Source organism: Equus asinus, chromosome 3, assembly GCF_041296235.1.
Source record: "Equus asinus isolate D_3611 breed Donkey chromosome 3, EquAss-T2T_v2, whole genome shotgun sequence".
Classification (NCBI taxonomy): Eukaryota; Metazoa; Chordata; class Mammalia; order Perissodactyla; family Equidae; genus Equus; species Equus asinus.
In genome coordinates, this window is record NC_091792.1 from 129,780,663 (window position 1) to 129,795,068 (window position 14,406).

A 14,406-nucleotide genomic window follows, 5' to 3' on the forward strand; every position below is an offset into this window, starting at 1 on the left:
AGGAATAGATGTTCCTTCTCTCTAATTTACTTGTTTAATTATATTTATGTCAGTGTGGACTCATGGATATTTATTTTATTCGGTGGGTTATAATTCAATATTATTGTTATTTATTTTGTTTCTCAAATGGTTCAACTTTGATCATTGGGAGCTCCTCCAGGCTAGTTTCTGTGTCCTTTTGACGTGTCCACTTCTGTTTTTAAGCACTTCCTTATTCTCTGGTACCACGAGATGTTCCAGGCTCATTCTGCCCCAGCCCTGGAATCAGCCACTTCTCCAAGGAGGCCCTGGTTCCTTTTATTGAAGAATGGCATTTAGGAACCAATCTGGATGCTAGACGTGCTCATTGCTCCTAGGCCCTCTTAGTGAACAGAGCTAAGGAATTACATGTGTATGTTAATGCATGCATGCACACACGTTTATATTTATTTCTGTCTGTCTGTATATATATCAAAAGCCAGGAGTTTATTCTGACACCACTCTTCCCAATCCAACACCACAAGGTTTATTCTAGCCTTTTCCCTTCCCTTATTTGTAATTTCTTTCTCCAACAGTGAAAAACCTGGCTCTCATCATCTACAATATATTCACTCATTTGTTCAATACTAGTATACACATAAGGTAATTTGAGAATGCTAACCTATACCAATGTGAGAAACAGATTTCCTAAATAGAGTACAGTATTCTTTTTGTCTTTAGTCTTACAGTATCTAGTCCATATACTGTTCACTTATATTTTTTATATATTTTTATTGCCTTTTCTTTTTTTTAAAGATTTTATTTTTCCTTTTTCTCCCAAAACCCCCCAGGACATAGTTGTGTATTTTTAGTTGTGGGTCCTTCTAGTTGTGGCATGTGGGACGCCTCCTCAAGTGGCCTGATGAGCAGTGCCAGATCTGCACCCAGGATTCAAACCAGCAAAACCCTGGGCCACCGAAGCAGAGCGCGTGAACTTAACCACTCGGCCAAGCACCCAGCCCTATTGTCTTTTCTTATCAGCATTGAAAGACCTCAGTCCTCTCCCATATGAAAAACACTGTTCTCTCATCCCACATTCTCCTTCCACTACAACCCTAGTTCTGAAAGCACTTGAATATTTCTATATTCACTATCCCCAATTCCTCCTCTTATATTGACTATTGAATTCATTGCACTCTGACTTCCATTTTCACTACTCCCCAGAAACTCCTCTTACTAAGATCACGTCTAATCTCTACGTTCCTGTAATCAGCAAATATGTTTTTGCTTGACCTCTCAAAAATGTAGTTCACACTGTTGAGCTCTCTCTTCCTTTGACATTTATGGTTTGGACCCTCCCAGTTTTCCGGCTGCCTCTCTGGCTGATCCTTTTTGTTCCTTCCAAGTTCCTCTTCTTATCTCTTAAACATTGACGCCTCCCTCATTCTTTCAGCACCATTTTCCATGCTTACTGTCTAGCTCCCTGAATAATCTCAATTTGTCTAATGATTTTTAATTACCAACTGCATGAAAATGACTCCAAAATCTAGAACTACAATTTAGATATTTCCAATGGGCTCCAGAATCATATATCCAAATGCCTTTTAGTCAATCTTCATTTGGATTCTCAAAGGAAGTTCAGACTCAACATGTTCCATTATCAACCTGTCATCAGACCTGCTTCTCCTCAATAAGCCTATTTTCAAACACTTTTTATGTTTTTCTTTTAATTAACTGATTTTTTTTTTTTTTGAGGAAGATCAGCCCTGAGCTAACTGCTGCCAATCTTCCTCTTTTTGCTGAGGAAGACTGGCCCTGAGCTAACATCCATGCCCATTTTCCTCTATTTTATATGTGGGACGCCTACCACAGCATGACTTTTACCAAGCAGTGCCATGTCCGCACCCAGAATCTGAACCAGCGAACCCCAGGCCGCTGAGAAGCGGAATGTGCAAACTTAACCGCTGCACCACCAGACCGACCCTCAAACACTTTTTCAAACTTTTTCAGGGCCAGCCCGGTGGCTCGGCAGTTAAGTGCACACGTTCCACTTTGGTGGCCTGGGGCCGGCCGGTTCAGATTCTGGGTGCGGACATGGCACCGCTCATCAAGCCATGCTGTGGTAGGCGTCCCACATATAAAGTAGAGGAAGATGGGCATGGATGTTAGCTCAGGGCCAGTCTTCCTCAGCAAAAAGAGCAGGATTGGCAGATGTTAGCTCAGGGCTGATCTTCCTCAAAAAAAAAAATCTTTTTCCCTTCACTTAGTCTAAGACTTCAAACATAAATGAATTAATCATTTTTCATGCTTTGTTTCATACTCCAGTGATAATTCTGAAATGTGACACATATTGCTAAAAACAACTCTCCTTCTAGTATTCGAATCATATTTGTCTAAAATCAAATAGAAATTAACATTATACTGGGGCCTGCACAGTGGCGCAGCAGTTAAGTTCGCACATTCTGCTTCTCGGCGGCCCGGGGTTCGCCAGTTTGGATCCCGGGTGCCGACACGGCACTGCTTGGCAAAAGCCATGCTGTGGTAGGCGTCCCACGTATAGAGGAAGATGGGCACGGATGTTAGCTCAGGGCCAGCCTTCCTCATCAAAAAGAGAAGGTTTGGCAGCAGTTAGCTCAGGGCTAATCTTCCTCAAAATATAAAAAATAAAAAAATAAAAAATAAAAATAAAATAATGAAGTTTATACGTTTAAAGTACCAGCAAAGGAGGAAAATCCATTCTGGTGTTCCTTTAATTACACTTCACTGTAATTAATGTGTCCTGAAGTTTCCAAAGCCAAAGATACCTGGGCTTCACTCAGGATTTTTCTCTCTTTATTACAGCCTTTGTACACCTCATTAACAGGCAATCAATTTCCAAGTCCCAGACATTCCAACTCCTACCAAACCCAATTTCTCTGTGTTCTTGTACTACTGCTCAATTCCAGGCTACCTTTCTCTTCCTTAGGTCACTGCAAATGACTCCAAACTGGTTTCACTTCTCCAGTCTCGCTCACCCACATGCTATTAACTATACTGCAGAGTATCCTTTCTAAAGTGCAAATCTGGTTAGGTCACTTTCCTATTAAAACTCTCCCTTTTGGGGCCAGCCCAGTGGTGCAGTAGTTAAGTTCATGTGCTCTGCTTTGGTGGCCCTGGATTCGAGGGTGCAGACCTGCATGCCATCAAGCCATGCTGTGGTGGTGTCCCACATATAAAATAGAGGAAGACTGGCACAGATATGCCTATCTTCCTCACATACAAAAAAACTCTCCCTTTTGTGCTTCAAAAGACACAATTGAGAAAGTGAAACAACAATCCACAGAATAGGAGAAATTTTTTGCAAATCATATATCTGATAAGAGACTTGTAGTTAGAATATATGAAGAACTATTGTAACTCAATAGTAAAAAGATAAATAACCCAATTTTAAAATAGGCAAAGGAAGTGAGCAGACACTTCTCCAAAGAAGGTATATAAATGGCCAATAAGCACATGAAAAGATACTCAACATCATTATCCATCAGGAGAATTGTATTAACCACATGTTTCTGATGCCTTGACATTTTGGGGCCTTGCTGACCTTGAAGCACCTGCCACTCCCAGGGCTAGCCAATTCTTAAGGATAGTAAAGGACATGCCTGCAAGCATACCTTTCATATGCAAACCAACCAATCTAGAGCCCGGACCCTCAATCACCTCCTTTATCAGGCTGTTATGTTCCAGCCTGCTATTTCCCTACCCTAATTGCTCCAAGGCCAGGTACCAGACAACTAGGAGCAGTCCCTATGCCCCAGAGCCTGTGGAAATTATCCCACCTAGCCAATCCTAAACCTGCTTACCCCGCCTTGCCTGTTCCTTCACACAGAAACCACAGTAAAAGCTCTTTTTTTTTTTTTGAGGAAGATTAGCCCTGAGCTAACTACTGCCAAGCCGCCTCTTTTTGCTGAGGACGACTGGCCCTGAGCTAACATCCATGCCCATCTTCCTCTACTTTATATGTGGGACACCTGCCACAGCATGGCTTTTGCCAAGCGGTGCCATGTCCGCACCTGGGATCTGAACCAGCGAGCCCCAGGCCGCTGAGAAGAAGAATGTGCAAACTTAACTGTTGCGCCACTGGGCCAGCCCATACAGTAAAAGCTCTTGCCCACGCTCCCCACCCCTCTTGACTGAACTTGGTTCTTCCCCCTTGTGGCTCCCTCTGCCATGACATGGCATACCCCCTCCTCTTGGGATCTATGGCTCTCTTTTCAAGGGCAATCTGATCTTTTCAGCTTGTCATACCTGAATAATAACAAGATCTACATTTAAAACAGAAATACAAATTAAAAACATATGAGCTGCCACATCACACCCACTAGGACAGCTTTATCAAAAAGACCAACAATAACAAGTGTTGCTAGGGCTGTGAAGAAATTGGAACCCTCATACATTGCAAGCAGGAATGTAAAATGGTGCAGCTGACTGGAAAACAGTCCGCAGTTCCTCAAAAAGTAAAACATATGGTTCATATGACCCAGCAATTCCACTCCTCGATATATACGCCCAAGATAAATGAAAACATGTCCACAAAAAAACTTGAACATGAGTGTTTACGCAACATTATTCATAATAGCCAAAAAGTGGAAGCAACCCAAATGTCTATCAACTGATATATGGATAAAATTTGGTATGTCCATGCCATGGAATATTATTCAGCCATCAAAAGGAATGAAGTACTGATACATGCTATAATATGGATGAAACTTGAAAACATGGTAAGTGAAAGAAGCCAGTCACAAAGGACCACATATTATGAGTCCATGTATGTGAAAGAAAAAGGGAAGTCTATAAACACAAAAAGTAGATTAGTGGTTGCCCAGGGACAAGATGGGTAACAACTCAGGGTACAAGTTCCTTTTTAGGATAATGAAAATGTTCTAAAACTGATTGTGGTGGTAAATGCACAATTCTGTGAATATATACTAAAAGCCATTGAACTCAATACTTTAAATAGGTGAATTGTATGGTTTATGAATTGTATCTCAATAAGGCTGCTTAAAAAAAACACAACTCTTCAATGGATTCCCACTGCCCTTAAAATAAAACTAAATCTAAGATTAATAGGGCAACAAGAAATCTGGCTCCAGCTAATTTTTCCAGCATCATCACTCACCAGTCTTCTCTTTGTTTTGGTTTTTTTTTTTCGAGGAAGATCAGCCCTGAGCTAACTGCTGCCAATCCTCCTCTTTTTTGCTGAGGAAGCCTGGCCCTGAGCTAACATCCATGCCCATCTTCCTCTACTTTATACGTGGGACGCCTACCACAGCATGGCATGCCAAGCAGTGCCATGTCCACACCCGGGATCCGAACCAGCGAACCCCCAGCTGCCGAAGTGGAACGTGTGCATTTAACCGCTGTGCCACTGGGCCGGCCCCCTCACCAGTCTTCTCTTCATCAGTCATCACCCTCCTCCTTTCACTCTAATTCTAGCCACGGTGAATTCTGCTTGTCATTTCCTTGAACAAATGTGGTGGTTTTAAAATGTTTACAAAATCTTTTTACACCTACTTTCAAAAATTTGAAGCTTAATTTTCCTGCTCTTAAGTACGGAGTAGATTTAATGACTTATTTCTAATGAATAGAATGTGGTAGAAGTGATGTTGCTTGACTTCTAAGACTAGGTTATAAAAGGCATTGTGGCCTCCTTGTTCTCTCTTGGTTCACGTGCTCTTGGGGAAGCTGCCATATTTCAAAGATACTCAAGCAGTCCTATGGAGGCACTCATGTGATAAGGAACTGAGGCCTCCTGCCAACAGCCATGTGAGGGAGCCATCTTGGGAGCAGATCCTCCAGTTAAGCTTTGTCAAGTGTCCAGATGACTGATATCTTGATGGCAACCTCATCAGAGACCCTGAGCCACAAGCTCCCCATTAAGTCATTTCCAAATTCCTGACCACAGAAACTGTGAGATAATAAAAACTTGTTTCTTAAGCCACTAAATTTTGGGACTTAAAAAAGAGATAACTGGGGCCAGCCCTGTGGCCGAGTGGTTAAGTTCGTGTGCTCCACTTCGTTAGCCCAGGGTTTCACGAGTTTGGATCCTAGGCACAGACATGGCACCGCTCATCAAGCCATGCTGAGGCAGCATCCCACATAGCACAACCAGAGGCACTCACAACTAGAATATACAACTATGTACTGGGGAGCTTTGGAGAGAAGAATGAAAAAATAAAATAGATTGGCAACAGATGTTACCTCAGGTGCCAATCTTAAAAAAAAAAAAAAAGAGATAACTGACACAATATGACATGTGACCCATCATCTCTAAGCTAAAGATCATAAGATGTTTACCTCACTAACCTCCAGTTATCCTTATCCTTATCAGTTTCAAAATCATTTTTTCCAGGCTTCCTTAACTACTGATTAGATCCCCTTGCAGCTTGCTACCATAGCACATAGCACATACCCATGTAATTGAATTATTTGTATATCCCAATAGACTCTAAGTTCACTGAGGTCCCATATAGGATCTCTCTTGCCAACACTGTGTCCTTAGCACCTGCCACAGTGCCTGACATATGTTAACCTATAAATAAATATTTGGGGAATGAAGAGTTAAATGAATGAATGATTGAACTTGGGAGTTATAAGGAGAGAATCTAAATGTAATGAGATGAAGAACCCATGAGTGCAGAGGCTGCCATGAGAACACAGAGGAATAGTATTTGATTCCATCTGTGTCACTCCCTTACTGTGTGACTTTTGGCAAGTTACTTAATATCTCTGTCTCTCACTTTCTCTAAGGGACAGCTTCCTTATGCATAAAATTAGAATAATAGTTCCTAACCCATAGGGTTGTTGAATTAACTAGCTAATACCTAGTAGAAAAAAATATCTGAGGATTTAGAGAAGAGCTCCATGAGAAATGAATGCCTGGGTAGAGTCTCAAAGCATGAGTAAAAATTAGGCAAGGAAAGGTGGGGAAAAAATCTAGGCAGAGAGAAAATCAAAAACAAGTTTAGAGGTTAGAGCTAGCAAAAGTGCATGCAGAAAACTTCATGCACTTCGGTATCACCAGATCATAAAGTATAAGAAAGAAAAGTGGCAGAACATGAGACTAGAGAGAGAGGTAGGGATAGTAACATGAAAGGCATCCTATGTTATATTACACCTTTGGAATTTATTCTGAAACAAAATTGGTACCATTGAAAGGGGGAGTAAGTTGGTCATATTTGCGTTTTGGACATATTATTCTGATTGACTTAAAAGCCAGTAATTGTCACACCCACTAAGATGGCTATAATTAAAAAGATGGACAATAACGAGTGTTAGCAAGGATGTAGAAAAATTGGAACCCTCATACATTGCTGTTGGGAATGTAAAATAATGCAGCTGCTTTGGAAAATAGTCTGGTAGTTCCTCAAAAAGTTAAACATAGAGTTACCATATGATCCAGTAATTCCACTCCCAGGTATACATCCAAGAGAAATGAAAACACAATTTGTCTTCGCAAAAACATGTGCATGAACATTCATAGCAGCCTTATTCATAACAGACAAAAAGTGGAAACAACCCAATGTCCATCAATTGACGAATAGATAGGTAAAATGTGGTATAGCCATAGAATGGAACCACAAAATTTGGCCATAAAAATGAATGAAATATTGATTCATGCTACAACATAAATGAACCTTGAAAACAGTCTGCTGGGGGCCGGCCCCATGACTGAGTGGTTAAGTTCACTCACTCCACTTCGGCAGCCCAGGGTTTTGCTGGTTCGGATCCTAGGCGCAAACATGGCACCACTCATCAGGCCATGCTGAGGTGGTGTCCCACATGCCACAACTAGAAGGACCTACAACTAAAATATACATCTATGTACTGGGAGGATTTGGGGAGAAAAAGCAGAAAAAAAAAAAAGATCAGCAACAGTTGTTAGGTCAGGTGCCAATCTTAAAAAAAAAAAAGTGTTAGGTGTAAAAAAAGAAAGAAAACATTCTGCTAAGTGAAAGAACCCAGACACAAAAGGCCACATATTGTTTAATTCCATTTATATGTAAAGTCTAGAATAGGCAAATCTGTAGAAATAGAATGTACATTAGTGGTTGCCTAGGACTAGGGCAGGGTAGAATAGGGAGTGACTGTTAATGGGCAAGGAGTTTCTTTTTCGTGGTTTTTTTGTTTTTTTGCTGAGGAAGATTCACCCTGAGCTAACATCTGTTGCCAATCTTCCTCTTTTTGCTTGAGGAAGATTTGCCCTGCGCTGACATCTGTGACAGTCCTCCTCTATTTTGTATGCAGGTTGCCACCACAGCATGGCCGCTGACAAGTGGTGTAGGTCTGCACCCAGGAACTGAACCCAGGCTGCCAAAGCGGAGCAAGCTGAACTTAACTACTAGGCCAAGGGCTGGCCCCAAGGAGCTTCTTTTTTAGAACATGAAAATGTTCCAAACGTACATTATGGTGACGGTTGCACAACTCTGTGAATATACTAAAACCACTGTACACCTGAAATGGGTGAATTTTTTGGTATGTGAATGACATCTCAAAAATATGTTTGTTTTTTCTTAAAAAGTCAATACTCTTTCACATAGAATACTGTGTTGCATGGTTATTACTGTTATTATTATTATTATTATTATTTTATAGGTTTCTCTTAAATACATGTGACATAACATACATGCCATAAAAGGGTTATACATTTTGATTTACAATACTCCCTTTTGTAATATTAAATTTGTACTTCTTTACTCATTTTAACATAAAATTTCTGAAACAGAAAATAGTTTTAAAAGTTCCCGATCTAGTTACATCCTTATTTTAGTATTATTTCCATTATGCTGAAATAGTGACATTTCTCAGGGCACACTGCAACTATAATATAAGGAACAATGGAGACAGATTTTTGTCATACAGTTGGTACTATAAACCAAACTTAAAATATATAAATTTTTGATTTCTAGAAACAAAAGAAATATGATCTGAAAAGAATATAAATATATGATATTGTTTTGAGTAGAGAAAAAACATAAGATAATGTTTGTGTGCAAGATGCCCATTGCTACAAAAAAATTGTTTTCTTGCTCTCAAAGTGTTACAATATAATTTCATTTGATTTTAGACAAAGATGATTTAAATACCAAAAAGCGTATCGCTTTTATCAATATGTGTCATGTTTCAGAAATATCATTAAATAAATATGAAGAAGGATTAATTCATTTATATCTGAAATCTCAACCTAACCCAAGGAAAAAGACCTGTAAAAAGTGTTTAAAAGTGGTGTTTCCCTGCTCATAGAAAACACTGAAAAATATATGTAACTCTTGAAATGATACGAAATAAATAATATGACATTTACTTAATTTTTAAGTGGGTCAAACCAACCTACTTCCTTTTATTTCTCCCCTAGAACAGCCTGATTTCAGCTTAGTGAGACCGTGAGCAGAGGACCCAGGTAACCCAGGCTAGACCTCTGACTCACAGAAACCGAGATAATAAATGTGTGTTGTTTTAAACTCTAAGTTTGTGATAAGTTTGTGATAATTTTTTACACAGCAAAAATAACTAATACAGAAGAGATGGGACAAGCCAGCTTCCCTTAGATTCTCTCTTTTTTTACTGTGGTAAAAAAAAACACATAACATAAAACTCACCATCTTACCCATTTTGAAGATTGCTGTTCAGTAGTGTTGTTTATTTACATTGCTGTGAAACAGATCTCCAGAACTTTTTCATCTTGCAAATCTGAAACTCTATACCCATTAAACAACAACTCCCTTTTTCCCCTTCCCTCAGCCCCTAGTAACCATCATTCTACCTTCTGTTTCTATAAATTTGACTACTTTAGATGCCTCATATAAATGGAATCATATAATATTTGTCTTTTTGTGACTAGCTTATTTCATTTAGCATAATGTCGTCAAGTTTCATCTATGTTGTAACATATGACAAGATTTGCTTCCTTTTAAAGACTGAATATTTCATTGTTTGATATTGGATAAACATTTAGTTTATCCATTCATCTGTTGATGTACGTTTAGGTTGCTTCCACCTCCTGGCTATTGTGAATAATGCTGCAATGAACATGGGCATGCAAATATCTCTTTGACATCCCATTTTCAATTCTTTGGGATATATACTGAGAAGTAGGATTGCTGTATTATATGGTAGTTCTATTTTTAATTTTGTAAGAAACTGCCATACTGTTTTCCACAGTGGTTACACCATTTTACATTCCCACCAACAGTACACAAGGGTTCCAATTTCTCCACATTTTTGTCAACACTTATTATTTTCTGGGGTTTTTGATAGTGGCCATTCTAACGAGTGTGAGGTGTTATCTCATTGTGGTTTTTATTTCTATTTCCCTAGTGATTAGTGGTGTTGAGAATGTTTTCATATGTGTGTTGGCCATTTGTATATCACCTTTGGAGAAATGTCTATTCAAATCTTTTGCCCATTTTTTAATCAGGTTATTTGATTTTTTTATTGTTGAGTTGTAGGAGTTCTTTATATATTCTGGATGTTAACTCATCAGATATATCAGACATATGATTTTCAAATATATCTCCCATTTGGTAGGCTGCCTTTTCACTCTGTTGACTGTGTCCTTTGATACACAAAATTTTAGTTTGAAGTAGTCCCAATTGTCTATCTTTGCCTTTGTTGCCAGTGCTTTATGATGTCATATCCAAGAGACCACTGCCAAGTCCAATGTCTTGAAGCCTTTGACTCTTTTTCAAATCCCAAGAATGCTCTCCAGATCCAGATTTTCCAAATTATCTATAATGAAAGCCCAGCTTTTTTCTTTCCAATCCATTGCCAACTAATATTTTGCAAAATGCAATAAAAATTAATCACTAGAAAATGAATTAGGGGTCGGTCCCGTGGACAAGTGGTTGAGTTCACGTGCTCTGTTTCAGCAGCCCAGGGTTTTGCCAGTTCAGATCCTGGGCGCAGACCTAGCAGCACTCATCAAGCCCAGCTGAGGCGGCATCCCACACGCCACAACTAGAAGGACCCACAACTAAAATACACAACTATGTACTAGGGGGCTTTGGGGAGAAGAAGGAAAAATTTAAAAATAAATAAAATCTTAAAAAAAAAAAGAAAGTGAATTTAAAAACCAAAGACATCAAAAATACAAGCTGACATTTTTATTATTAAATTTAACAGACATTAGCTATTCTGTCAAATTGCTATAAAAGTTTCTAAATGCTTGTTCTCAATTTTCATGATTATCTGGACACAGACAGGTAATACTAGTTCAAGAACTAACTCCAGTCTGCAGTGCTCACTCTGAGACTCTCAGTAGCCACCTTCTACATCTTTCTCAAGGGTGTGATATGGCAAGAAAGATGAGGTAACCACTGTGTCTTTATTCAGCCATGAGTATGGCTGACAGACAGAGCATCTCAAAATAGTTAAGATTTCCTGTAAACATACAAGAACTGAGAATGCCTTCAACGTGACTGCTCTTCACTGTGGCAGTGCACAGTGTACACTTAGTTAAAATAAGAACTCAAAAGAATTAAAAAAATCACTTTCATTGCATCATAGTGCCCTGTGGCAGCAAAAACCTACCTTCCTCTCTCATTTCCCACTTAGCCAACAAAAATTTTGTAGTTATCAAGAAAGGATCTTTTTCTGACACTGCCCATGTATAATAGAGAGTGCAGAAATACTCAAAGAATTTTTACTTTTTACTTCTTTTCAGGTTTTTAGCAGAAAAACCAACACCAGAATAATTTAGAGGAAATGATTCTGATTCTGTTAATGTCACATCATCTTAGCAAGAAAAGCTGTGGACCTGATTATTATGGCAGTGCCACACCTGTCCTTTTACCTTTTGCAACGTGTATCAATAAAGCTCTGGCATCTCAATTATACTGGGAGGAACTCACTTTGACCCAGTGTTATATTTCCTAGAAGAGACCAGCTCTTGCTATCAACAGAGAAGACTCAGAAGCTCTGAGGAAGGCAAAGTGATTGGAAGGGTGACTGTGGGATTTCTCTTGAAGCTGAAAGTTTGCATAGTAAGCAGGCTGCCTTTACTAAGATTGTATGTTTATATGTAGTGGTTTATGGGGGCGGGTAGCTGATGAAGAATGAGATACTCCCCAGGGCCGGGATTAGGGTGAAGCAAGTCAGTCACTCAACTAGGGTGTAAAATGAAGGGGTGCCAAAAAACTCAGTAATCAAGATAAATAATATTTTGATGCAACATTTTAAAAAACCAAAATTGATGCAAAAACCCCCATAATGAGCAAAATATCAAAACTTTAAATAAAGATAGGATCAGTATTACCAATTTTCTCTTTTGTCTCAGGCTCCAATATTGCTAGGCACAGCACTGCTTGGCACTGCCACTGGGCAAAGATTACAGGCGAAGAGAATTGCTTTCAGAATACTCTTGTATTTTTTTTCAAGTAAGTTTGGATAGTGATGATCAAAGCAAATGCTAGGATGTTACCTCCACAACTTCCAGAATTAAGATGGCTGAGCATTGACCTTTCTAACCTCTTCTTTTGAAATCTCCTCCAAACACAATCAGAATGAGAAACAGAAGCAACACACCCTATCTTCAACAAAACTAGGAAATATCTGTATTCCCAAACCCACAACACATGAAGACAAAAAGCAGGCGGAGGAATGGTAACTAAATTAGCAGAGCAGAGGAAGGCCAAACTTTGTTGGAGAAAACCCTCAAGAAGCAAGACAACTCACCCAGGAAGAGTTAGGTATTGAAGCCTGTACCCTGGAAGGCAGTGGTAGGAATGAGCACTGAAAGCAATGAGGGGTGTCTGAAAAGGAAGCAGTTAGTCCTATGAGCCCCTCCCCCACCCTCATCAGTCAGGCAACCACCCCTCCCCCACTCCCACAAGTACTTAATCTGGGGAGAAACAACCTGAGAGGCTTCTGGGGAGCACCCGGCAGGAAGAGGGCAGGAGTGAGGATTTAATGAAAGTCTGCATGCTGAACTGGGAGATTCATCAGTCTCTTACCTCACCCTGGGCTGCAGCACCAACAGCCAGGCTTATCCTTCACAGGCAGTAGATCAGAGGCTCTTTCTCTAGATAAACTAAATTGCTACAGAGAAAATACCTACCCTACTGACATTTGGGGGACCACACCCACACCCACACCCACAAGCTGGCTGACTCCCTCCTCAAACTATAAATAAGCCCACAAGCTGACAAGACCTGCATGCTCACACAGAGCTTCCAGTCAGCCTTGCAGCGATTCATTTAAAAATCTCAACAAACAGCCAAGGATCACCAGATCTTTGAGGAAAGCTTCCAACAGTAAAGAAAGAGACCAAAACAAACTCAGAGGAAACAGATAATGCAGATGGTAGAGAAAAATTTCGAAAAGTAAATTAATATTCTCAGGGAGATAAGATTTTACATGCATAAAATAAGACTGAAATTCTCTCAGGAAGAAGGAAAGAGAGAGAGAAATGAAAGGGATAAGGGAGAAAAATTAGAGGACAAAAGTTGCTTTTGGAAATTAAAAATGAGAGTGAAGTGAAAAAAGATAGGAAAATTAAAGGATCCATCCAGGAGGTTCAACATCTAACTGAAAGAGTTCCCTGAAGAGAGAACAGTGGAAACAAAATTAGCAAGGAAATAACAGAAGAATATTTCTCAGAAATAAAGGCCAATCTCCAGTTTAAAAGAGCATATTGAATATAGAAATATAAAATCGTTATGTTGTACACATGAAACTAATATAATGTTTTTGTGGGATTTTTTTTTTGAGGAAGATTAGCCCTGAGCTAACATCTGCCACCAATCCTCCTCGTTTTTGCTGAGGAAGACTGGCCCTGAGCTAACATCCGTACCCATCTTCCTCTACTTTATATGTGGGACACCTGCCACAGCATGGCTTGCCAAGTGGTGCCATGTCCACACTGGGGATCCAACCCGGTGAACCCTGGGCCGCCAAAGCAGAACGTGTGAACTTAACCTCTGCACCACTGGGCCCCAGCCCCAAAACTAACATAATGTTAAATGTCAGTTATACCTCAACAACAACAAAAAATAGGGGCCAGCCCAGTGGCATAGTGGTTAAGTTCAGGCACTGCTTGGGAGCCCTTGGATTCATCGGGTGGGATCCCAGGCAAGGACCTATGCACTGCTTATCAAGCCATGCTGTGGCAGGTATCCCACATATAAAATAGAAGAAGATGGGCACAGATGTTAGCTCAGGGCTAATCTTCCTCAAAAAGTGAAAAATTGGGGCCGTTCTTGTGGCCAAGTGGTTAAGTTCACGTACTCCACTTCCATGGCCCAGGGTTTCACCAGTTCAGATCCTGGGCACGGACCTAGCACCACTCATGAAGCCATGCTGAGGTGGCATCCCACCTCTAATTCTAGTAGAACCAGAAGGATCTATAACTAGAATATACATATGTACTGGGGGGCTTTGGGGAGAAGAACAAAAAAACTAAAAGAAAGAAAGAAC

The 14,406-nt window shown here is 39.9% G+C and overlaps 1 protein-coding gene across 2 annotated transcripts in view; it reads right to left on the bottom strand.

Moving 5' to 3' along the window:
• Positions 1-13,030, bottom strand: part of N4BP2 (NEDD4 binding protein 2) — a 110,453-nt gene extending 97,423 nt beyond the window's left edge. For both annotated transcript variants that reach the window (XM_014857204.3, XM_014857205.3), the window contains exon 1: positions 12,945-13,030. The gene's annotated coding sequence lies outside the window, so the exon portion shown is untranslated. The remainder of the gene's footprint in view (positions 1-12,944) is intronic.
• Between the last annotated feature and the right edge of the window lie 1,376 nt (positions 13,031-14,406).